Here is an 11,222-nt window from a genome sequence, read left to right as displayed (position 1 = left end):
TAAATCGCATACCATACATCGTTGGAAAGGTAATTGATAATGGTAAAAATGAACATATATTTCATAGCATTATTCTTCAAGAAAGACAAGCTTTTAGTTGCAATTGTTCTATTTACAAATGATATTCGTTTAAATAATAAAAGGTGAAGATAAAAGACAGATTCGACTAATTGAAGACGTAAACGACCAAAAAGCTCATAAGTACAAAGTACAATCAAAGTGGTTCAAATTATTAATGAGAAACGTCTCAAAATTACAAGAGTACAAGACGCGAAACGCAAAATACAAGATATTAAATTGTACGCAAGGACGTTCGAAAATCCGGAACCGGGACCAAAGTCAACTCTCAACGCTCGACGCAACGGACTAAAAATTACAAGTCAACTATGCACATAAATATAATATAATATATAAATAATTCTTAAAATTATATATATATATATATATATATATATATATATATATATATATATATATATATATTATATTATATATATAAATCGTCGGCAAAAAAGAAAACAAAGACATGTGAGCTGAAAAAGTAGGCCATGCGATCTCATGGCCAGGAAGGCCAAATATCATGCGATCGCATGGTGTCCTGTAGCAGCAGACATCCTATAAATTTCGCGTGTTCTGGCCATTTATTAACACATCTTTTTATCTATCTCTCTCTCAAACGTATATATATATACATATATATATATATATATATATATATATATATATATATATATATATATATTATAATTTTAATTTTAATTTTAATTTTAATAATAAGGGTATGTTAGCGAATGCTGTAACGGTGTAAGTCGAAATTATGTCCGTGTAACGCTACGCTATTATTAATCATTGTAAGTTATGTTCAACCTTTTTAAATTAATGTCTCGTAGCTAAGTTATTATTATGCTTATTTAAGCCAAAGTAATCATGATGTTGGGCTAAAATATTAAGATGGGGTAATTGGGCTTTGTACCATAATTAGGGTTTGGACAAAAGAACGACACTTGTGGAAATTAGACTATGGGCTATTAATGGGCTTTATATTTGTTTAATTAAATGATAGTTTGTTAATTTAATATAAAGATTTACAATTGGACGTACCTATAAATAACCACATACACTCGATCGAACACGATGGGCGGGATATTTATAAGTACTAATAATCGTTCATTTAGCCGGACACGGGAATGGATTAATAGTCAATGGACTTATTAAAACAGGGGTGAATTATATACAAGGACACTTGGTGTAATTATAGTTTAAGTCCCCAATTATATACAAGGATAATTTGACGAGGACACTCGCACTTTATATTTATGACTGATGGACTGTTATGGACAAAATCCAGATGGACATATTGAATAATCCAGGACAAAGGACAATTAACCCATGATAATAAACTAAAATCAACACGTCAAACATCATGATTACGAAAGTTTAAATAAGCATAATTCTTTTATTTCATATTTAATTGCACTTTTAATTATCGCACTTTAATTTATTGTCATTTTAATTATCGTACTTTTTATCGCAATTTTATTTATTGTCATTTTATTTATCACAATTTTATTCATCGCACTTTAATTATTGTCATTTACTTTACGCTTTAAATTAAGTCTTTTATATTTTTAATATTTTACATTAGGTATTAACTGCGACTAAAGTTTTAAAATCGACAAACCGGTCATTAAATGGTAAAATCCCCCTTTTATAATAATAATACTACTTATATATATATTTATATTTATACAAATATAGTTTTTAAAAATATAGCCTTAAACTTGGCTAAGATCCCTGTGGAACGAACCGGAATTACTAAAAACTACACTACTGTATGATTAGGTACACTGCCTATAAGTGTTGTAGCAAGGTTTAGGTATATCCACTCTATAAATAAATAAATAACTTGTGTAAAATTGTATCGTATTTAATAGTATTTTGTAGTAAAAATATAACTATTTTGTATACACCTCGCATAACATCAAGTGTTTTTGGCGCCGCTGCCGGGAAACTGCTTAAAAGCCGGAAGCGAAACGCTATATAAAAAAAAGGTTTTTAATTTACTTTTGTAAAAATACGTTTTAATTTTTTTAAAAATAAAATACAAAAATATAAAAAGAAAAATAAAATATATATTTTAAGAGTTGTTTAAAATATATAAATTATAAAGTATTTTTATTTCTATTTTAGTTTTTAAAATTTAAGTTTTTATTTCATTTATATAAATATTTTATATAAATATTAAAACAGAACAAAAAAAATAATATAAAAGTGTACGAGGCCCGGTGCTATAGCAGCCCAACATCAGGACTGGTATCCGATCTCATGCGATCGCATTATCTCAAGCCGTAAAATCCATGCGACCGCATGGCCTTGTCTGACACGCCAGAATGAACCTGGTACTGCATTAATTACGGAATATAATTTAATTATAATTAATAAAAACCCTAATTAGGGTTAATTATAATAATAATAATTAATTTTTAGTTTTATTATTTTTGTATTTTAAGTTTAATTAGTTTTATTAATATATAAAAATTAATACTTATATAAATTAAATATAAAAACAATATTTTTATAAAAATAAGTTATTTTGTCACTTTTAATATTTATATCTTTTTATTTTTTTAGCGTAATATTTGTATTTTTCGCTCGTAATTAGTTTTAAAATATAGTATTTGCCGTGGTTATTTTTATTTCTAGATTTTTAGGATTTGCCGTAAAATCCCTTAAGTGCTTTTTCTTTATACTAAGATTTAGGTGCTTTAGAATTTTGCGACGCCATTTTAAGATTTTAGTACTTTTTAAGTTATTATCGTTTTGGATATAGTTTTCCTTTTAAGCTTTAATACTTTTAGACGCAACTTTTAATTCTTAGTTTTTAGACTTTTAAGTTTCGACCAGCTACTTTCTTATTTTTATTTTTATTTTTCGACCTTTTATTTTTCGACGTTTTTCGACGCAATATTTTTCTTTCTTATTTCTCGACACTCTAGTTTTTACGATATAGAATTTTCTATTTCTTCTCTAAAATTTCTTTAAATTTCAACGAAAAATTATTTTAAGTGGTTAAATTGATAGACATCCAAAATTTTCTGGTTCTTAGTAATAGTTGGATTTGTTAGTGGCGAGTTGTGGGCTTCCGATTTAAAGGGTCCTGGCTACCTGCTGCATCAATTGGCTATTCGAAACGTGGGCAAAATCAGAAAAATCTATTAATTTGATAGCTTATATAATTTTTATCTTTTATAACTAATAGGATACTCAGTGAATGCATCGAGCAAAACGTTCACCACCTTTCGTACGTTCACCGCCTGTAACTCGATCAAGACATCTAGCCAATATTGTCGCCGTTGATTTCTTCTTTAGAATCGTCATCCAGTCGACCAAGTACTCCAATTCAAATTTACGATAATCCATTTTTTGAACCCGACCTCACAATTGAGAATCCGGAGGATATTCAGGGACAATTCAGAGATCCTGAACCATTAATCTTTCCTCCGGAACCACCAATCATTCAAATGGAGATTGTCGAGGAAATAACCCATTAAATCAGAATCCTCTAGTGATTCAGATTCAAAAAATTCAATCATGGAGAATCTGGAACCTCTAAGTATGGAAGACCGAATGAGAGCTAAACGCACTGGCCAAGGTCACGCAATTACTCAACCAGACATTAATGTGCCAGATTATGAAATCAAAGGACAAATCCTACACATGGTAACTAATCAATGCCAATTTAGTAGTGCGCCGAAGGAAGATCCGAATGAACATCTTCGTACCTTTAATAGGATTTGTACTTTATTCAAAATAAGAGAAGTGGAGGATGAACAGATATATCTCATGTTATTTCCCTGGACTTTAAAGGGAGAAGCCAAAGATTGGTTAGAATCGTTACCTGAAGGGGCGATTGATACATGAGACGTTTTAGTTGAAAAATTTCTTAAACAATTCTTTCCGGCATCTAAAGCCGTAAGACTTCAAGGAGAAATTGTTACGTTCACACAAAAGCCAATTGAAACTCTATATGAAGCGTGGACAAGATTTGGAAAGTTATTGAGAAGATGTCCGCAACATGGTTTAGACACTTATCAAATAGTACAAATATTCTACCAAGGATGCGACATCACTACACGAAAAGACATCGATATTGCAGTTGGTGGTTCCATTATGAAGAAAAACGCAACTGACGCTTACAAAATTATTGATAACACTGCTTCCCACTCACATGAGTGGCATCAAGAAAAAGATATCGTTAGATCATCTAAAGCAGCTAGAGCCGATTCTAGCCATGACTTTGATTCCATTTCTGCAAAGATAGATGCTGTCGAGAGACGAATGGAAAAGATGACTAAAAATATTCACTCAATACGAATTAGTTGTGAGCAGTGTGGAGGACCACATTTGACAAAAGATTGTCTCAGTATTGAACAAACAATGGAACAAAGAGAGAATATTTCATATATAAACCAAAGGCCTGGAAATAATTATCAGAATAATTATCAACCTCCAAGACCGATCTACAATCAAAACCAGAACTATAACCAAAATATTCCATACAACAACCAACAAGGTTCTAGCAATCAGCAAGTATCCAACAATACTTACAATCAGCAAAGGCCTATTTTTCAAAATAAACCACCACAAACCGATGATAAAAAGCCAAATTTAGAAGTTATGATGTCGAAGCTAGTTGAATCTCAAACTCAATTTTTCACATCTCAGAAACAAACCAATGAACAAAATGTCTAAGCATTTAGAAATCAACAAGCTTCTATTCAAAATTTGGAACAAGAAGTAAGCAACCTAGCAAGGTTGATAGGTGAAAGAAAACCGGGAAGTCTACCTAATGATACAAATGCTAACCCCCGTAATGAAACAGCTAAAGCCATTACCACAAGAAGTGGTATTACACTTAAACCACCTGAAATACCTATAATTTCTGATGATTCTATGTCTACTCCACAAGAACCACAACCTGAGCAAGATAAGGAAAAAGAACCAGTAGTTGAAAAGGTTAATGAAGATAACACAGTTAAGGCTAAACCTTATGTTAAACCATACCAACCACCACTTCCTTACCCGAGTAAGATGAGAAAAGAAAGACTTGAAGTCGAGCAATCTAAATTTTTGAATATGTTTAAACAGACAAATGTAAATCTTCCTTTCATTGATGTGATTTCAAGAATGCCTAGATATGCTAAATTCTTGAAAGATCTAATCACAAATAGAAAGAAAATGGAAGAACTCTCAGCTGTTACTATGAATGCTAATTGTTCTGCAGTACTTTTAAATAAGATACCAGAAAAATTATCAGATCCAGGAAGTTTCACGATTCCATGTTTTCTGGGTAGTCTTAGTTCAATAGAAGCATTGGCAGACTTAGGTGCTAGTATAAATTTAATGCCGTATTCACTATACGCTAAACTAGACCTTGGAGAATTGAAACCAACACGAATAAGCATACAACTAGCCGATCGATAATGGAGAACATGCTAGTTAAAGTTGGTACTTTAGTATTTTCAGTAGATTTTGTTATTCTGGATATGGATGAAGATTCTCGAGTTCCTCTCATATTAAGAAGACCATTCTTAAATACGGCTAAAGCAATAATAGACGTGTTCGGTAAGAAACTGACCCTAAGTATAGAGGACGAGAGTGTTACCTTTTCAGTTGATAGAGCCATGCAACAACCGCAATCTGCAGATGATACATGTTATTATATTCAAACTATGGATTCACATGCAGAATTGTTAGAAGAATTTCCGGAATTACAAGGAACAGGAGAATGTTCTTTAGGAGAAGGAACTAAACCAATTGATGAAACTGAAATGTTAGCTACATTTATGGCTAATGGATATGAACCAACAACAGAAGAAATTCAAATGCTAAAAGAAGAAGACAGATATCGATATAAATCATCGATAGAAGAACCACCGACATTAGAGTTAAAGCCACTTCCAAACCATTTGGAATATGCTTATTTACATGGTGAATCTGAATTACCTGTAATAATATCGTCTTCTCTTACTGAAAATGAAAAATCTCAACTCATTTCTGTGCTAAGAGCTCATAAACCAGCTATCGCATGGAAGACTCATGATATTAAAGGAATAAGTCCTTCATATTGCACACATAAAATCCTTATGGAAGAAGGTCATAAAACGTATGTGCAACGTCAAAGAAGACTAAATCCTAATATGCAAGATATTGTTAAGAAAGAAATTATTAAAATGTTAGATGCAGGTTTAATTTATCCAATCTCTGATAGTCCATGGGTAAGCCCAGTTCAATGCGTACCTAAGAAGGGTGGCATGACTGTCATCACAAATGAGAAAAATGAGCTTATTCCTACTAGGACTGTAACAGGATGGCGTGTTTGTATTGATTATAGAAAATTAAATGACGCTACTAGAAAAGATCACTTTCCCTTACCCTTCATTGATCAAATGTTGGAAAGATTAGCCGAAAATAGTTACTATTGTTTTCTTGATGGTTTTTCTGGATACTTTAAAATTCCAATAGCACTCGAGGACCAAGAGAAAACCACGTTCACGTGCCCTTATGGTACTTTTGCTTATAAACGCATGCCATTTGGACTTTGCAATGCCCCTGCAACCTTTCAAAGGTGCATGATGGCGATTTTTCATGACATGATAGAAGAATGCTTGGAAGTTTTCATGGATGACTTTTCAGTCTTCGGTGATACATTTGAATCATGTCTAGTCAATCTTGAACGAATGCTTATTAGATGCGAGCAATCAAATCTAGTTCTTAATTGGGAGAAATGCCATTTCATGGTTAAAGAAGGCATCGTTCTTGGTCATAAAATTTCAAATGAAGGAATTGAAGTGGATAGAGCTAAAGTAGATGTAATTGCTAAACTTCCACATCCCACCAATGTTAGAGGAGTTAGGAGTTTTCTAGGGCATGCCAGTTTTTACCGACGTTTCATAAAAGATTTTTCTAAAATCGCCACTCCTATGAATAAACTCCTAGAAAAGGATGCTCCATTCATCTTTTCGGATGAATGCATCAAATTTTTTAATATTCTTAAAGAAAAACTCACTAATGCGCCGATCATGATAACTCCAAATTGGAATCTACCATTTGAACTAATGTGCGATGCAAGTGATTTTGCAATGGGAGCCGTTTTAGGACAAAGGATTAAAAAAACGATTTCAACCAATTTTTTACGCTAGTAAGACGTTACAAGGATCACAAACGAATTATACAACTACTGAAAAAGAACTCCTTGCTATCGTCTTTGCTTTTGAAAAATTTCGTTCATATCTCGTTCTAGCAAAAACGGTGGTCTATACCGACCATTCTGCTCTTAGATAAATATTTTCGAAACAAGATGCTAAACCAAGATTAATCCGTTGGATCTTACTCTTACAAGAGTTCGATATTGAAATCCGAGAGAAAAAGGGAGCAGAAAATCTCGCCGCTGATCATCTTTCTCGTCTTGAAAATCCTGAATTAGAAGTTCTAAATGAATCGGCAATACAAGATAACTTTCCTGATGAATATCTAGTGAAGATAGATTATAGTGAAATTCCATGGTTTGCAGTGTAGTGACCCAAACTTTTCCATGTTTATTTATATTAAATGAAATTGATATTTACATGATTAAGTGTTTCCAACATGTTAAGCAATCAATTTTCTTCATGACTTATGAGTAATAATTCATGACTTATTTACATGAAAACAAAATTACACATCCTTTATATCTAATCCATATACCAACGACCAAAAATACCTACAAACACATTCATTCTTCAATTTTCTTCATCTAAGTGATCTCTCTCAAGTTCTATCTTCAAGTTCTAAGTGTTCTCCATAAATTCTATAAGTTCTAGTTTCATAAAATCAAGAATACTTCCAAGTTTGCTAGCTTACTTCCAATCTTGTAAAGTGATCATCCAACTTCAAGAAATCTTTCTTATTTACAGTAAGATATCTTTCTAATACAAGGTAATACTCATATTCAAACTTTGATTCAATTTCTATAACTATAACAATCTTATTTCGAGTGGAAATCTTACTTGAACTTGTTTTCGTGTCATGATTCTGCTTCAAGAACTTTCAAGCCATCCAAGGATCCTTTGAAGCTAGATCTATTTTTATCATTTCCAGTAGGTTTATCCACAAAACCTGAGGTAGTAATGATGTTCATAACATCATTCGATTCATATATATAAAACTACATTATTCGAAGGTTTAAACTTGAAATCACTAGAACATAGTTTAGTTAATTCTAAACTTGTTCGCAAACAAAAGTTAATCCTTCTAACTTGACTTTTAAAATTAACTAAACACATGTTCTATATCTATATGATATGCTAACTTAATGATTTAAAACCGGAAAACACGAAAAACACCGTAAAACCGGATATACGCCGTTGTAGTAACACCGCGGGCTGTTTTGGGTTAGTTAATTAAAAACTATGATAAACTTTGATTTAATAGTTGTTATTTTGAAAAAATGATTTTTCTTATGAACATGAAACTATATCCAAAAATTATGGTTAAACTCAAAGTGGAAGTATGTTTTCCAAAATGGTCATCTAGACGTCGTTCTTTCGACTGAAATGACTACCTTTACAAAAACGACATGTAACCTATAATTCCTACTATAAACTTATACTTTTTCTGTATATATTCATAAACTTAAGTTCAATATGAAACCATAGCAATTGGATTCACTCAAAACGGATTTAAAACGAAGAAGTTATGGGTAAAACAAGATTGGTTATTTTTGCTTGTTGTAGCTACGTGAAAATTGGTAACAAATCTATATTAATCATATCCTAGCTAAATTATATTGTATTATACATGTATTCTAATATATTATGTAATCTTGGGATACCATAGACACGTATGCAAATGTTTTGACATATCATATCGACCCATGTATATATATTATTTGGAACAACCATAGACACTCTATATGCAGTAATGTTGGAGTTAGCTATACAGGGTTGAGGTTGATTCCAAAAATATATATATACTTTGAGTTGTGATCTAGCCTGAGACGTGTATACACTGGGTCGTGGATTGATTCAAGATATATATATCGATTTATTTCTGTACATCTAATTGTGGACAACTAGTTGTAGATTACTAATGAGGACAGCTGACTTAATAAACTTAAAACATTAAAATGTATTAAAAATGTTGTAAATATATTTTGAACATACTTTGATATATATGTACATATTTGTTATAGGTTCGTGAATCGACCAGTGGCCAAGTCTTACTTCACGACTGTAGTGACCCGAACTTTTCCATGTTTTTATATATTAAATAAAATTGATATTTACATGATTAAATGTTTCCAACATGTTAAGCAATCAAACTTGTTAAGACTTGATTAATTGAAATAGGTTTCATATAGACAATTGACCACCCAAGTTGACCGGCGATTCACGAACGTTAAAACTTGTAAAAACTATATGATGACATATATATGGATATATATATATAGTTAACATGATATTATGATAAGTAAACATATCATTAAGTATATTAACAATGAACTACATATGTAAAAACAAGACTACTAACTTAATGATTTTGAAACGAGACATATATGTAACGATTATCGTTGTAACGATATTTAATGTATATATATCATATTAAGATATATTAATACATCATGATATCATGATAATGTAATAATTTAACATCTCATTTGATTTAATAAAAAATGGGTTAACAACATTTAACAAGATCGTTAACCTAAAGGTTTCAAAACAACACTTACATCTAATGACTAACGATGCCTTAACGACTAAGTTAAAATGACACTTATCAAAATACTTCTACTTAACAAAAATTCTTACAATTACAACCTCGTTCAGTTTCATCAACAATTCTACTCGTATGCACCCATATTCGTACTCGTACAATACACAGCTTTTAGATGTATGTACTATTGGTATATACACTCCAATGATCAGCTCTTAGCAGCCCATGTGAGTCACCTAACACATGTGGGAACCATCATTTGGCAACTAACATGAAATATCTCATAAAATTACAAAAATATGAGTAATCATTCATGACTTATTTACATGTAAACAAAATTACACATCCTTTATATCTAATCCATATACCAACGACCAAAAACACCTACAAACACTTTCATTCTTCAATTTTCTTCATCTAATTAATCTCTCTCAAGTTCTATCTTCAAGTTCTAAGTGTTCTTCATAAATTCTACAAGTTCTAGTTTCATAAAATCAAGAATACTTCCAAGTTTGCTAGCTTACTTCCAATCTTGTAGAGTGATCATCCAACCTTAAGAAATCTTTATTATTTACAGTAATATATCTTTCTAATACAAGGTAATACTCATATTCAAACTTTGATTCAAGTTCTATAACTATAACAATCTTATTTCGAGTGGAAATCTTACTTGAACTTGTTTTCGTGTCATGATTCTGCTTCAAGAACGTTAAAGCCATCCAAGGATCCTTTGAAGCTAGATCCATTTTTCTCATTTCCAGTAGCTTTATCCATAAAACTTGAGGTAGTAATGATGTTCATAACATCATTCAATTCATACATATAAAGCTATCTTATTCGAAGGTTTAAACTTGTAATCACTAGAACATAGTTTAGTTAATTCTAAACTTGTTCGCAAACAAAAGTTATTCCTTCTAACTTGACTTTTAAAATCAACTAAACACATGTTCTATATCTATATGATATGCTAACTTAATGATTTAAAACCTGGAAATACGAAGAACACTGTAAAACCGGACATACGTCGTCGTAGTAACACCGCGGGCTATTTTGGGTTAGTTAATTAAAAACTATGATAAAATTTGATTTAAAAGTTGTTCTTCTGGGAAAATGATTTTTCTTATGAACATGAAACTCTATCCAAAAATCATGGTTAAACTCAAAGTGGAAGTATGTTTTCTAAAATGGTCATCTAGACGTCGTTCTTTTGACTGAAATGACTACCTTTACAAAAATGACTTGTAACTTATATTTCTGACTATAAACCTATACTTTTTCTATTTAGATTCATAAAATAGAGTTCAATATGAAACCATAGCAATTTTATTCACTCAAAACGGATTTAAAATGAAGAAGTTATGGGTAAAACAAGATTGGATAATTTTTCTTGTTGTAGCAACGTGAAAATTGGTAACAAATCTATATTAATCATATCCTAGCTAACTTATATTGTATTATACATGTATTAT

Source organism: Rutidosis leptorrhynchoides, chromosome 3 (assembly GCF_046630445.1).
Source record: "Rutidosis leptorrhynchoides isolate AG116_Rl617_1_P2 chromosome 3, CSIRO_AGI_Rlap_v1, whole genome shotgun sequence".
Classification (NCBI taxonomy): domain Eukaryota; kingdom Viridiplantae; phylum Streptophyta; class Magnoliopsida; order Asterales; family Asteraceae; genus Rutidosis; species Rutidosis leptorrhynchoides.
The sequence above is the reverse complement of the archived record's forward strand: the minus strand, read 5'-3'. Positions refer to the sequence as shown.